Genomic DNA, 16425 nt, shown 5'->3' with positions numbered 1-16425 from the left:
TCTTCAACGTTTTCTAGGTATATAGTCATCGTTGTCGAACAGCAATAGTTTGACTTACTCATTTTCAATTTGAATGCCCTTTATTTCTTTCTCTTGCCTGATTGTTCTGGCTAGGCCTACTCTATTGAATTCTTAACGTTAGTTATATTCTTCATTTCTAGAAGTTCAATTTGGTTTTCTTTGCAAATTTACCTAGAATTAGATTGTTTATCGCTCATGTTATTCTCTCTTATGTATTTAAACGTTTTATAATCTGTAACTGATAATTTTAATATTAAGGTGTCAGGGTTTTAATTCAGCTGTTGTCTCTGCTGACTCTTACTCGTGGTAGCAGGTTCCCTTGCGTGTATTATATTTTGCGGTTGTGAGCTTATATTCAGAATTTTAAGTATGTGTGAACGTGGACCTATGCTTACAAATACTCAAGGGCAACTGCATGTCTTTACTTAAGACCACAGGCCAAAACCTGTCATTTTTATTTTTGTTTTTATTTATTTGTATTTTTTGAGACATAGTCTTGCTCTGTCACCCAGGCTGGAGTGCAGTGGCGTAATCTCAGCTCACTGCAACCTCTGCCTCCCGGGTTCAAGCAATTCTTCTGCCTCAGCCTCCCGAGTAGCTGGGATTACAGGCGCATGCCACCACACCCAGCTAATTTGTATGTTTTTAATAGAGGCAAGGTTTCACCATCTTGGCCAGGCTGGTCTTGGAACTCCTGACCTCATGATTCACCCGCCTCGGCCTCCCAAAGTGCTGCGATTACAGGCGTGAGCCACCGCCCCTAGCCAAAACCTGTCATTTTCTTTGACCAACAGGCAGTTTTTGTTTTCTCATTCATCTTTTCACAGAGATCCTAGCTTTATGTAGACCCATCAGATCCAACTCACTCTTACATGGGCTCGAGGTAATGTCTGTCATCCCTACCAGGCTCTGATTCGTGGCTCTTTGGGGCAGCCATGGCTTCACCACTGTATTAGCGTATCACTCTGATTTTTTGCTTTCTCTTCATCAACAGCTCCTGACAGTTTAAAAGAAAGTGTTTCCAAAGCTTTTGACTTTTAAAAGAATGTGTTTCTAAATTTTTTGAGGCAGAAGAATTTTCTGAGAAATGTAGTGTGTTGTTTGGTCCTGTCTTCATTTTACATGTTTAAAAAGCTCAAGTGACTTGTTCAAGTTTATGCTAGAAGTGGTAGAACTGTGACCACTTCTTATTTATTGCTTTCTAATATGCTTATTTGCCTTAAACTGAGATTTAAAAATTAGTTCCAGTTAGAACCAAAGAAGGCCTTTCTGTGGAAGTGACATTTGATCAGACTCTTAAAATTCAGGTAGGATTCTCATAGGTAGAGATAGGAGGTAAAAGGTTCTACATAAAGGTGAATGACATGCATGCAAGTAGGAAAATAGGGAACTATAGGGAATAATCAACAATTATCAGTCGTTTAGTGTGGGTAAAATCATCTTACATGTGTATTTTTAAAATCTCGCCTCCTGTACAAATCTCGCCTCCTGTACCCTTCATTCTCCCATTCTACTTCCCAGTCACAGCATTTATTGCATTGAATTCACAGAGTATGAATTTTTATTTACTGTGGTAAATTAGAAGGAGCTTGAATAGTCTTGAATAATGATCGCAGAAACTTTGTCTTGACTTGGTAGAAATTGGAAGGAAGTGTTCTGTTTCAACCCCAACAGGTGTAGTGCAATTCAATTCTGGCATTAACCACCTGGAATCAGTGCATACACACAATTAAAGGGCACAGTGTCCAACAATACTGCCCTTACTTCAGACTTCAGCCTCACTTTGAGAATCCCCAGATCACCTGCACTTCTGTCAATTGGCTACAAATCCAGGGTTTTCCATGACCCCATAAGATTCAAGAATATGCTAGAACAACTCACGGAATTCAGGAGAGTGTTATACTTATGAATACAGTTTTATTATAAAGGGTGCAAATCAGGAAGGAAGTGTTCTGTTTCAACCTTAACTAGTCTACTGCAACTCAATTCTGGCACTAACTACTCAGAGTTAGTACAGACCCTACAAGTTAAAAGGCACTGTCTTCAAATAATGACTGAGGAATTAAGGTAGTATGGAAAAGGATGTGATTATATAGATTGTATTTTACTGAAATTTGTAGATTTATATTTTACTGAATTTTGTAGGTAGAATAAAGATAATAGATAGCAATCCAGTATCATTTTATGAGATAGGTGGATCAGAGCCAGATTGTTGAAAAATTTGAAAGCCAGAAAAAAAGTGTTTGAATTCTATGATGGGCTTGTGGATGAATTTTGAATACATGAGTATTATGATTAAGATGTTTGTTGGAGGATTAGATTGGCTATACAGAAATGTTTGGCTACTTTTTGAGGGAGGGATAATGAGAGCCTAAGTTAAATTGGTAGAGTCTGAAATGCAAAAGAATAAGTGCATGAGAGTTTGTGGCAGGCAAGTAAGTAAAACTTAGTGACCGATTTGTCTGTTCATCTGTTTACTTTTGAGCACTTGTGAAAGAAGAAGGGTAGAATGAGAGACTGAAGAGGAAAAACAGAATAACTGATAAAGCAAGAGGGGCTATCAGTAGCACAGATATAGGAACTAATCTTGAAAATTCGGAGAAACGCTTTTCTGAGATAGGAGGAAAGGAAAATAAAGGACAACATTTTTGAGGTGGACAGGAGATGAGTTTGGGAAAGAGGCAGTTTTGCTAAGAGTAGGGGGAAATGGGATAGGGAGGAGGGGGAGTCCTATCAGCAGCTGGATTTCCTGAATTGGGCGTGCAAAGGGCTTAGAATACCCCATATGTTACATGTTGATATGGAAGTCAACAAGAGAGACTAAGGAGTTAATAGTGGATCAAATAATTGCAGTTTTGGACTTTTTCCAACAATTCACAGCATCCTTTAAGTAAGCGTAGAAAGGCAAACCGGATTATTTATCCATAATTGACCAAGTAAAAACACTTCAAATGTTATTAAATAAAAGTTGCCCCCGATAAGGTGGTGAAGATGATGATTTTATAGAAAAAAAAAATGACGCAAACTTAGTCTCTTTTACTTTTTAACTCAATGTTTATTTGCCAAGAAGTTCGACCAGTTCTATGAGTAACTAGATTATTGGGACAGTTCAAAATTAAAAAGACAAGTGATAATAGTTAAACTTATATCCATAACTCAGCTGAACTATTGATCATAATGCTTCTAAAGAGGGAAAAAAAGAAAAAAAAAAGCCCTAGTTTTTTTTTTTTTTTTTTTTTTTTTTGGAGACAGAGTCTCGCTCTGTCGCCCAGGCTGGAGTGCTGTGGCGTGGTCTCAGCTCACTGCAAGCTCCGCCTCCCGGGTTCACGCCATTCTCCTGCCTCAGCCTCCTACGTAGCTGGGACTACAGGCCCCTGCCACCAAGCCCAGCTATTTTTTTGTATTTTTAGTAGAGACAGGGTTTCACTGTGTTAGCCAGGATGGTCTCGATCTCATGACCTCGTGATCTGCCCGCCTCGACCACCACTCCCGGCCCTCTTTTTTTTTTTTTTTTTTTTTTTTTTAATCAACGCAGGAAATGGGGAACGTATTTAAAATTTTCCACCTAAAAGGAATGAACAATACTATTTTAAAACAAAGATGAGCACTGCAGAGTATTTTGAAACTCAGCCTCCCTAACCAAATGGAGTATTGCAATAATTTTTTTTTCCTGACATGTAAACATGTTAAATGCAATGGCCTCCCTATTTGAAATCCTCCAGTGGTTTCCCATTATACTTAGAATAAAAATCCAAAGTCTTCACCATGGCTATAGAGACCTGCTAACACTGTATACTACCTCACCCTCCAAATTTCTTTCATGTTACCCTCATGGCTCACTGTTCTGCAGTCACAGTGGCCTCCTCTCTACTGGGCATGCATTTTCCCCTTCTTGAGAGCCTTTCTTGATTATGACTTCTGCTAAGCATTCTCTCTCTGGCCTCTGCTAAATGTCACCCTTTCCCTAAAATTTTTCTTTATCTCCCTGACCAATCTAAGTAGTTCTCCATCATTGAACCTACTTTATTTCCTTTATAATAACTTATCACAATTATACATTTTTTTGTTTTTATACATTTTAAAAATATCTTTCCAGCTAAAAAGAGAGTTTCCTGAGGATAGGCACTACATGTTTTTTTCACCACTTGTACTGAGCCTTCACTTAGTAACTCCTCAGATGTTTGTTGAATGAATTAATGCTTTCTAAGTATTAAGTGCTTTATTACATTCTCTCATTTAATCCTCACAAAAGGTAAGATATTATTATAATTCCCGCATTACAAATAAGGAAACTGTATCCCACAAATATATAAAATCATTATTTGTCAGTTAAAAATAAAATTTAAAATAAAAACAAAGAAATTGGGGTACCTAGCACCCCAAACTTAGGGCTTCATGACCATAAAATCTTCATCCCTCTGCCACATTTCCCTGTCAGCTCATTAATAGTTTAAATTCTTTCATACGTGTGTTTTAAAGTAAGAGAGAATGACATTTTAAATGCTTAGAGCATGTTTTTCTTTTTTTTTCTTGAGATGGAGTCTCACTCTGTTGCCCAGGCTGGAGTGAAGTGGTGTGATCTTGGCTCACTGCAACCTCTGCCTCCCGGGTTCAAGTGATTCTCCTGCCTCAGCCTCCCGAATAACTGGGATTACAGGCACCCACCACCACACCTGGCTACCTTTTATATTTTTAATAGAGACGGGGTTTCGCCATATTGGCTAAGCTGGTCTTGAACTCCTGACCTCAGGTGATCCGCCTTCCTCGGCTTCCCAGAGTGCTGGGATTACAGGCGTGAGCCACCACGCCCGGCCTTTATACTTTTCTATATAGTAGTTGCATCTATGGAAATTAAAAATTGAAGAGTAGGGTGGTTTTTAGTTTCACTTTTGAAGATTGAATTGTAATTGAATTATATCTGTGTTGTTTAGTATGAATAAGAAGTTACTTGTGTTGGTCATTTTTGGCCTAAATAGAAAATAAATTATACCTGTGGTAATATTTTTACATTTTTTCCTTTCCATGTGGCATATTTGTGGATATGAGTGGCTGATTTCCCAAGATTATAACAAGTTGATTCTTATTGTACAAAGTAGTTGAATTTGAAACCTTCATGTGTAATTATATCTGTACATGATGACTTGAATGCTAAGAAAGCAATTTAACCTGATTTCTATATGGATAGTTGCGAGTGTGTTCAGTATGTGAGGAGAATGATTGTTGCTGCTTCTGCTGCTTCTAGCAGAAATATAGGATATCATAGTCAAAACTGACTTTTAAAGTTATATTTAGGTTGTTCCAATTTAATTAACATGACTTCTTTGCCATCAAAAAATAGAGTACACAATGCAGCTGCTACACAATTGAGCTATATGGGGTAAATACTGGCTTGAATCACTGGAGAGGATTCAGTGTTTAGAGGAAAAATTTAGAGCTTTCCTGTCACACCTACACAATGGACTGAAAATTTTTCCTTTTGTTTTTACATATAATATGTTTACCTTTTAATTATTGCTTCATCTTAATAATATACTTCTTAAATAGTGTCATCTTGAATGGTACAACTCTTGGACTAGTTTTGTTTGAGAGTGTGTGTATACTTTTTTTTTTGAAAAAGACAATATAAATAGGTTTTTAGACATTTTGAAACTTGTCTCTGTGTGTGTGTGTGTTTGTCTCTTTTGGTGTTATTGTTTTCTGGCGGAAATTGTATGACTGTGCAGTGAAGCAGGGTATCTCTAAATGATTTTTTTTTTTTTTTCTGAGATGGAGTCTCACTTTCTCGCGCAGGCTAGGGAGTGCGGTGGCACCATCTCAGCTCACTGCAACCTCTGCTTCCCAGGTTCAAGTGATTCTCCTGCCTCAGACTCCTGAGTAGCTGAGATTACAAGTGTGTGCCACCACACCCAGCCACATATCCTTCCTTCCTTCCCTCCTTCCCTCCCGCCCTCCCCTCCCCTCCTCTCTCTCTCTCTCTCTCTCTCTCTCATTTTGCTAAGCCAACTGTCAGCAAGATTCTGTGTGTATTTTTCATATATGAATAATTGGTACTAAATACTGAGAAGTTTTATTTGTCAAAAACAAAACAGTGATAACATTAGATTAGCTTTCAGGATACTGTGTTTTAGGCTTTTCACTATTTTGAAATGACATTATAATGTCAACTTTCTTCCCTGGTTGATTTCAGAACTTGTTTGTTACAATTCACCTTCCATGTAATTCTAAATCTATTATGGTTTTAATTATAATCTTAACCAAGGAATAATTTTTATTGACCACCTCCTTTTGAACAGATTTATTCACTGATATCAGTTTGCATGTGGATCAGTTGGTTAGGATGATCAAAATGTCTAATTAAAATTTGAGCCAAGGCTAGAATATTTGATTTTATAGTTTTAGATAAATCAGAAATAATTAAAAATCAACTTTTTCTCAGCCTTACACTGGGAGGCTCTGAGGTAGTTATAAAGGAAGCAAAAGAAGTGGTTCTGTTCTCAAGATAATGGAGGAGGTAGGAAGGACAGAAAAATACATACATTTCTTAAACATTTAGAGTAACCTGGAAAAATTGATCCAGAAAGACTCTGTGAAAACTATCTTTATTTTATTGATTGATTGATTGATTGATTGATTGAGATGGAGTTTTGCTCTGTTGCCCAGGCTGGAGTACAGTGGTCCGTTCTTGCCTCACTGCGACCTCCTGCTTCCCAGGTTCAAGCGATTCTCCTGTCTCAGCCTCCCTAGTAGCTGGGATTATAGGCATGCACCACCATGCCTGGCTAATTTTTGTATTTTTAGTAGCGATGGGGTTTCACCGTGTTGTTCAGGCTGCTCTCGAACTCCTGACCTTAGGCGATCCACCCGCCTCAGCCTTCCAAAGTGCTGGGATTACAAGCATGAGCCATTACGCTGAGCTGTGACAAATATCTTAAACAAAATTTTGAAGAAATTAGAGAAGCAGCCAGGGAAATGCAGATGGCATATGAGAGAAGGTAAAATGCTTTAAAATGTATAGTAGATAGTATTTTAATGGGTGATGAGAAAGTTTTAGTAGCTAAGATTTTGTTGAATTTAAGTGGATCAGATCAGAAGCCAGAGGAGCAGTATACTGGGAAGGTTGGAGTGTTTTTTTTTGGTGTAGGATTTTTGTTATTTTGTTTTTATTTTAATTTTATTTTAAGGAAGATGGCACCTGTGAATAAGAAAGTTTAGAATAAAAATAGGCTAGAAGCAAAACTGCTAGAAAGAAAGCTGCTGTGCTGTGATGTAACAGTGCTGTATTGGTTAGGTCTGTGCTAGTGTTATGAGTGTAGAAATAGTAAGACCAGAAGTAAGAGTGCACAGGGTCAGATTTCAGCACTAATGGTACCTCTAAAGGCATGTAATCATCCCTTTTAAAAATACTGCAATAATTTAGCAGTTAATTTTTACAAATGATTTAGTGTTTTTCAGAAAATAAGTCAAACCATAAATAATAATTTCTGGACTTTTAAATACTACAACACAAATAACACTAAACCCTCAGAGAGCAAAGCCACATTTTGATGTTTATGCTTTTTATTGTGATAGGACACTGAAAATGTGTATGAGGAGAAGAATGGTTTAATGCCTTTTTCCAGGATGTGTTTATATGAAAAATTTCTGTCTATGTTGTATCTACATGAGCACATGGTAATTTTCCATGAAGTAAGGTTAAAGGGGAAATGACAGCGTACTGTTTCTTTTGGCTCTTGTGCTAAGTTGGTCAGCCTTCTGACTCTTATCTGAACCAATCAAATGTTCAGCACTGCTAAAACAAAGATTTTTATTTCTGGCTTTCCCTGTTATTCTTTCCTAAAATTGACGAGTCATTCCAGTTTTAGTGATTTTACTAACCAAAAAAGTTACAATGTTGTAAACTAATAGTTCAAATTTAAAAAATCAATTTTAATAAACATGCTACATACTGAAAATATGTATGGCAAGGTTCATTTGATTTTTAAGGATTTCAGTAGAATTTCTTAGTTATAACACTACCATTTTTGCCCTTGTAATTTCTAATAAATAGAAATACTGAGTTGTGTTCCTTAATACTGGCTTACCCCAAATTATCTGCAAACAATACATTAATTTGACTGGATTCCTACCTCAAATCCTTGGCTGTAGGTAAATTCTATTTCAAAAAGACTTCTTGAAAACAAGATTGATATCTTCATTTACTAAAATTTAATAGCACTGTGCTTAGTAACTAACACCTGGTATTTACCTTGAGCATAAAGTGGAAGTAGCAATATGACTAGTTGATGTAATAATGACAGCATGGTTCTAACATTAGTATGTTCATTTTTGTGCACAGTATTATTCTAAGTATTTCTCTGATTCTTGGAAGGAACTTAATATCATTTGAGAAGTCAGTAGCAGTTTATATTTGTATCGCCAACTGGACAAATCAAGATTAATTTTAATTCATATACCAATTACTCTATGAATTTTGCTATATGGACTAGAAAATATCTACAGACAGATCTTGAAAATATGGACTTCCATTTATATATAATAGTATTTATGGATTTTCCCACTGTACATAATGCCTTCAGAGATAAAAGTAAAATAATGAATTATTTTAAATATTAATTAATTTTAGCCTACTTTTAATCTACCTGATACCACAGTTCCTATTTTTAAAATGAAACTGTGCTATTTATATTAGTTATGAGTAATACCTTTCTTCTGGAAAGAAAAAACACATCTTGGAAGTATTCAGAGTGGTATTGTATGTTACCTAATTGAAAAGTCCGTCTCTGGGAGAAGTATGATTAAGTAGACTGATAATATTCTATTATCCTACATTTCTATATGATGAGCTGAAAGCAGATACATTATTCTTTTTTCCAGTAGAAGTAGCAATAGCTATATTTTCAAAGGAAACTTTAAGGATTAGTAATTGTTTAGCTTTTAACATGCAAATTTTTTTTTTTTGTTTTGAGACTGAGTCTCACTCTGTTGCCCAGGCTGGAGTGCAGTGGCATGATCTCAACTTATTGCAACCTCTGCCTCCTGGTTCAAGTGATTCTGCTGCCTCAGCTTCCCGAGTTGCTGGGACTACAGGCGTGAGCCACCACGCCCAGCTAATTTTTACATTTTTAGTAGAGATAGGGTTTTACCATGTTGGCCGGGCTGGTCTCAAACTCCTGACCTCAGGTGATCTGCCCACCTCGGTGTCCCAAAGTGCTGGGATTGTAGACGTGAGCCACTGCACCTGGCCGACCATGGAAAATTATAGCCTATCTTTAACTATGTTGAATAGAGGCTTGTGAAGCACCTTTGATGGGTTTTGCAATTACATTGATGAGAAAATAGATCTATAACATCATGATGGCGTTTCTGCCAATGTTAAAGCACTGCTGATAGGCAGATAGGCTGCAGTGCAAGTATAATTGCACAGGCCTGCACTGCTCCCAGAAGGCCGGGTAACATCTATTCCATGAAGCAGGCTATCATGGTAGGTATCTGGAGAAAGTTTAAAAACATTATAAAACCCACTCAAACTACCTTCAGCAAGTAAAGGCAAAGTATTGAAAATTTGCAGGGTTTCTCATGTAACAGGACAGAAACCAAATTTAGAACCTGGAACTGGAAGACCACGAGGCAACTTATTTTCTTCCATAATTTCCCTTTCTTCCCTTGCCTCCTTTCCCCACCTTCCTGCCATCCCTGTTTCCTAGGTATTCCTTGGTAATGTCAACATCAAACCAGTTTTTTTATAAGCTAGTGAACTCTAGGATTCATCTTTATTACTAAAACTCTTAAATCCTGTCTTCTACAAATACATATTTTTCAGTTGGCATATAATGTAAATACAGCTTCAGGGGCTGGCCTATCTTAGGAGGTTGAGGAGGGAGCAGCTAAACAGAAACTGCCTATTTACTGGAGCTGTAGGTAATCCTGACCACCCTGCACTAGCACTTTCTGATCCTGTTTACCTCCTAGCTACCCCCACTCGCTTCAGCCACAAAAAAAGAGATTATGGCATACATTTTGAAAGTCTCCCAGAAATACTGCATGAGCAAAGACTTATTTTTCTTGGGCTGAAAGGTCATGATACCTTGATACTATAAAAAAATGAAAGTTTTTCTAAGCATACAGAATATTTAAACTGTTTACAAAATTGTTACAGAAAACAGAAAAAGAAAAAAAGCATAATAACACGTGTAGTAACATAATACAGTGTAAGACATGGAGAAATTTCATAGTAACAAAAGTAACTTCTACTAAAATCAGCTTTCCAATATAGAATTTTTTCCTCAGGTTTTTATTTTTTTTTTTAATTTTATTGTATTGTATGTATGTATGTATGTATGTATGTATGTATGTATGTATGTACTTGTTTATTTTTGAGATAGAGTTTCGCTCTTGCTGCCCAGGCTGAAGTGCAGTGGTGCGATCTCGGCTCACTGCAACCTCCCCCTCCCAGTTCAAGCAATTCTCCCACCTCAGCCTCCCAAGTAGCTGGGATTACAGGTGTGCACCACCATGCCTGGCTAATTTTTTTTTTTTTTTGTATTTTTAGTAGAGACAGGGTTTCACCATGGCCAGGCTGATCTTGAACTCCTGACCTCAGGTGATCTGCCTGCCTCGGCCTCCCAGAGTGCTGGGATTACAGGCGTGAGCCACTGTGCCCAGCCTATTTTATTTTATTGAGATGGAGTCTTGCTCTGTCGCCCAGGCTGGAGTGCAGTGGTGCTATCTCAGCCCACTGCCACCTCTGCCTCCCGGGTTCAAGCAGTTCTCCTCCCTCAGCCTCCTGAGTAGCTGGGATTACAGGCGCATGCCACCATGCTCAGGTAATTTTTGTGTTTTTTTAGTAGAGATGAGGTTTCACCATGTTGGCCAGGCTGGTCTTGAACTCCTGACCTTGTGATCCGCCTGCCTCGGCCTCCCAGAGTGTTGGGATTACAGGCGTGAGCCACTGTGCCCAGCCTCCTCAGGTTTTTAAAATGACTTTTATTTTTTAAAAGTTAATATGTGCATCATGGGTAACAAAAAACACAGGAAGCAAGGAACAAAGTCATCCATAATTACAAGCAGTTTACAGTTTGATGTGTCCTTCTAGGTCCTGTGTGTGTATACATGATATAGGATTTTAATATTGAAAGAAATGGGATAGTAGAGTGAATGTGCCTGGTCCACTGGATCATCTGTCAAAAGAAACTAAGGGAGAACTTGCCGCCTCTGCAGGATACTTTGAAAATGTCCCATTTCAACCATAAAATGCTCTTTAACCAACCAAAGCATAAGTAGCTTACAGAATAATAATGCTTTTCCCAGCATGGGGCAGATGGCTGATCTGACCTATTTATTTCTATCTTAGTGGCATCCCTGAAGCTATATGGAAAAATAATCCACGTTTCAAATTTCACTAGAGGAATGACTTGAATAACTTAAAGTACAGTATTAGACTTGACACCACACACACACACACACACACACACACACACACACACACACACACACACACACACCCTCATGTATTGTCTCATGGCAGTTAGGAATCATAATCAGATGACCTGCCTTCCAGACCCCTCCAAACCAGTTTCTTTACACTACTCTTCAAAACCAAGCAAGTTCATTTATCTTTGCTAAGGATTTAGTTCAGTCAGGGCTTCATTTCTATTTTGGATTTTAATAATTATCTTGAGTTTGTAGCAGCAGTATGATAAGGAGTGAATTTGAAATCTAGGCTATGAATGTTTATTGTATTTCTTACAGTTAACTCCTTTAATCTCTCTGCTTCACTATTTTTATAAAAAAAGGTCAATAACTCCAGAGTGCTTTTGAGGATTCTGGTACATAAAATAATACAAAGGTCTATATGAAAATGTTAAGTTAGTAACTTAATACTTCTAATTTGCCAGGAATTTTTAAATGTCATTATATTTGAATAAGCAAATAAAAAGACCTTTAGAATTGTAACCCACAGCCATCCTTAGACATGGAGACCTTTGCTAGGATTCCTCCCCATTCTCCAAAAATTGTTCTTAGGTGGTGAGGCCTCCCTGAATTGAGAACTCAACTCATTGGACCCAGTAACAGTTAAAACTTCTATGTTCTGAGACATAACTTCTGTATCTTCAGAAGATAATGCGACCTATATATTGAATTGTCTCCGACCTCTTTGGTGGTAGATGAGCTGGGAAGGAAATGGAGGGGGTGGGTCTTGAAATAGCTAAGCTGCTTCCCGCTTAGTCATTCCTGCTGACAAATTTCTCTCCTGTTGGAGAGTAACTGGGTGGATCTCGCGCCGTGCAGGTTTCTCAAACCAATGTAAGACTTTTTTTCACTTCGAGAACTGGCTGTTGCCAGTTAATTACTTTCTTTTAGCCTTAGTCAGATCTAAAATGTGACCTTTTGTACAGTCAGGACATTGCACTTTTCTGATAATATTAAATTATTTCATGAAGACTGGACTACCTCATCTGTGAAATTGTAAAAAGATTTATTTGAAGTTATTGTGTTTAAAATAAATTTTCTTTGGATAATTCTCAAATATTTCTTTTGTAAGAAATAGCTGTATATAAAAATTAATTCAGTGTTTACATAAGAATTTTGCCTTTTTAAGCAAAAAGAAAAGTCTGGAGGCATCACATTACCTGATTTCAAACTATACTGTAAGGCCATAGTCACCAAAAACATCATGGTACTGGCATAAAAACAAGCACATAGATCAATGGAACAGAATAGAGAACCCAGAAATTAACCCAAATACTTACAGCCAACTGATCTTCGACAAAGCAAACAAAAACATAAAGTGGGGAAAGGACACCCTATTCAACAAATGGTGCTGCCAATGTAGGAGAATGAAACTGGATCCTCATCTCCCACCTTATACAAAAATCAACTCAAGATGGATTAAGGACTTACTTACATCTACGACCTGAAACTATAAAAATTGTAGAAGACAACTTAGGAAAAACCCTTCTAGACATTGGCTTAGGCAAGGATTTCATGACCAAGAACCCAAAAGCAAATGCAATAAAGACAAAGATAAATAGCTGAGACTTAATTAAACTAAAGAGCTTTTACACAGCAAAAGGAACAGTCAGCAAAGTGAACAGACAACCCACAGCGTGGGAGAAGATCTTTACAATCTGTACATCTGACAAAGGACTAATATCCAGAATCTATAACGAACTCAATCAAATCAGCAAGAAAAAAAAACAATCACATCAAAAAGTGGGCTAAGGACATGAATAGACAATTCTAAAAAGAAGACATACAAATGGCCCAAAAATATATGAAAAAATGCTCAACATCACTAATGATCAGAGAAATGCAAATCAAAACCACAATACAGTACCACCTTACTCCTGCAAGAATGGCCGTAATCAAAAAAATCAAAAAACCAGTAGATGTTTGGCATGGATGTGGTGAAGAGGGAACACTTCTACACTGCAGGTGGGAATGTAAACTAGTACAGCCATTATGGAAAACGGTGTGGAGATTCCTTAAAGAACTAAAAGTAGAACTACCATTTGATCCAGCAACCCCACTACTGGGTATCTACCCAGAGGAAAAGAAGTCATTATATGAAAAAGATACTTGTACACATATATTTATAGCAGCACAACTTGCAACTGTGAAATCATGGGACCAACCCAAATGTCCATCAGTCAACGAGTGGATAAAGAAACTGTGGTATGTATATATACAATAGACTACTACTTAGCCATAAAAAGGAACAAATTAGTGGCATTTGGAATGAGCGGGGTGAGATTGGAGACTATTATTCTAAGTGAAGTAACTAACTCAGGAATGGAAATCCAAACATCGTATGTTCTCACTCATATGTGGGAGCTAAGCTATGTGGGGTGCAAAGGCATAAGAAAGACACAGTGGACTTTGGAGACTCAGGGGAAAAGAGTGGGAGGGGGGTGAGGGATAAAAAAGACCACATATTGGGTGCAGTGTATACTGCCTGCTCAGGTGATGAGTACACCAAAATCTCACAGATCACCACCATAGAACTTACTTATGTAACCAGACATCACCTGTTCCCCAATAACCAATGGAAAGTTTTAATACTTAATTTAAAAAAATGAAGTTTGCCTTTTTAACTTCTTTTTTTTTTTTTTTTAACTTAAGGGACTTTCTAAGTGACAGATATCGTTTAGGGAGCTGAATTGCCATCTTAAACTGTGATCTGTTTCATTATGATGGATGTTTTGGACATGACTTGGGAAATGTGCAAATTAAGCCTACTCCTCCTTGCTTTTATTAAATAATTTTTATTATTCTCAGACACGACAATATCAAAAGCCAAATGAAATTTTATCATATTGCACAATATTTGTACCCATTTTCTCAGCATTTAGAACTTTAAAGCCTATTTTATTATGTATTTAATTGCCTTTCATCCTGTGTTCATTACGAATATTTTTCTTTAGATTTAGCCTTTTTATATGTTTTGCATCTTAGAAATTCTTTTCCCAAGCCAGTAATTGACATTGAATACAAAATTACTTTTCTCAAAATTCATTGAGCAATGAATACATTGGTTTTTTCCCTAATCAACAGTCTTTAGTTGTTTGTTTATTGCCTTTTGAATGAGAGAAAAAATGTCTACAGTGTTTCTACCATAAGTTATTTTAAGTCTAAGAATTTGGTCTTTGCCTTACCTGCTCATGTCTAGCTCCATTTTGATTGCAGTCTACTATCTTTCCCAAAACTTCCCTATATTCCAAGATTCATTACTGTTTAAACACTCTATGCTTTTTTGCTTCCAAGGTGCTTAGAATAGTTCACGCTGTCTTAGTGCTCCCTGCAACTCCCATGATCTTTTATTTGGAATAATTACAACACTTTATATTTATTTTATGGCATTTACCATATTCTGCCTTGTTTTTGGTTATTTTTAATGTGTTGGTCTTTTTACTAGAATGTAAAGTCCTTGAACAGAGCATGTTGTACTCTGACCAATTCCAGTGCTTTAACATAGAAGGTGAGCTCTAGCTGTGTGGCAGGCACATTTATCTGTCATTCACACTCGTGTCAGCATTTGCAGATTCATTAATATCTAACCCATATCGAGAAGATGCAAAGCTCATCCTCCAGGGTCAAAGCAGAACAGATCCATCTTCATTTTATTTTGAAAATTTTTGTATACCCATCAACTGGATTCTGTAATTAAGCTTTTGCTCTATTTGTTTTGTCACTTATCTTTCCATTTCTGGATGTAATAAGAAATATATATTTGGCTTCTGCCCCCATTTCTTGGCACACAGCTTGGAATCTTAAAGTGATGTGTCTTTTTGTATGTGAATGAGGTAACCAATGGCCGGGGGAGCTCCTGGATAGCCTCTGTTTAGGGGCTGATTGCCCAGGGAAACCAACCATGTGTTTAGAGAGTTGGAACTTTCAGCCTACCCCCTTGACCTCTAAAGGGGTGGAGAGGGACTGAAGGTTGAGCGGCTCACCAAAGGCCAATGATCTAATCAACTGTGTTTTTGTGATGGGTCTTCGATTTTAGCTGCTCTTCTCTCTCTGTCTCTGACACACACACACACACACACACAGACACACACCCCTACAGTCACACACACACACACCCCTACAGTTGATACGTGAACAACTCAGGGATTTGTGATGCTGTCCCCCTGCCACCCTTAACATTTGAAAATTCAAGTGTAACTTTTGACTGTCCCAAAACTTGACTACAGATAGTCTGCTGTTGACCTATCAATAACATAGTCAGTTAACACATATTTTGTATGCTATACATATTACATATACTATATTCTTTTTGTTTTGTTTTGTTTTGTTTTGTTTTTTTGAGACGGAGTACCCAGGCTGGCGTGTAGAGTGCTATGGTGTGATCTCGGCTCACTGCAACCTCTGCCTTCCCGGTTCAAGCAATTCTGCCCCAGCCTCCCAAATAGCTGGGATTACAGGCACCCACCACCATGCCCAGCTAAATTTTGTATTTTTAGTCGAGACGGGGTTTCACCATGTTGGCCAGTCTGGTCTCAAACTCCTGACCTCAGGTGATCTACCCACCTCAGCCTCCCAAAGTGCTGGGATTATGAGCGTGAGCCACCGTGCCTGGCCAATACACTGTGTTATCTCTTTTTTTTGGAAGATCAATGTTTATTTACTATCTGCATACAAAAACATATTGCACATCAAACAACCGAAATTAAACAAAACAAGATAAAAAAGATACTCTACTGAAGACAAACATGTAGTTTATATAGAATAAGCCTTCTGGAAATTAATATTTTCAGTAGTTCCAGTTATGTCTGAATGGACATGACTAATTCAGCTTAGTGTTTTAACTAAAGCTATGTTTTATTTTTAAATACTGTACACTTTAATAAATAAACGAAACCCTCAAGGTGGAACAGTCACTGCCAAATATCACCCAGTGTC

At 37.5% G+C, this 16425-nt stretch overlaps 1 protein-coding gene across 19 annotated transcripts in view; it reads left to right on the top strand.

Annotated features, from left to right (window-relative positions):
• Positions 1-16425, top strand: part of PPHLN1 (periphilin 1) — a 120741-nt gene that overhangs the window by 86756 nt on the left and 17560 nt on the right. The gene's annotated exons all lie outside the window — the stretch shown is intronic.

This window comes from Pan paniscus, chromosome 10, assembly GCF_029289425.2.
Source record: "Pan paniscus chromosome 10, NHGRI_mPanPan1-v2.0_pri, whole genome shotgun sequence".
NCBI lineage: Eukaryota > Metazoa > Chordata > Mammalia > Primates > Hominidae > Pan > Pan paniscus.
The sequence above is the reverse complement of the archived record's forward strand: the minus strand, read 5'-3'. Positions and strand labels throughout refer to the sequence as shown.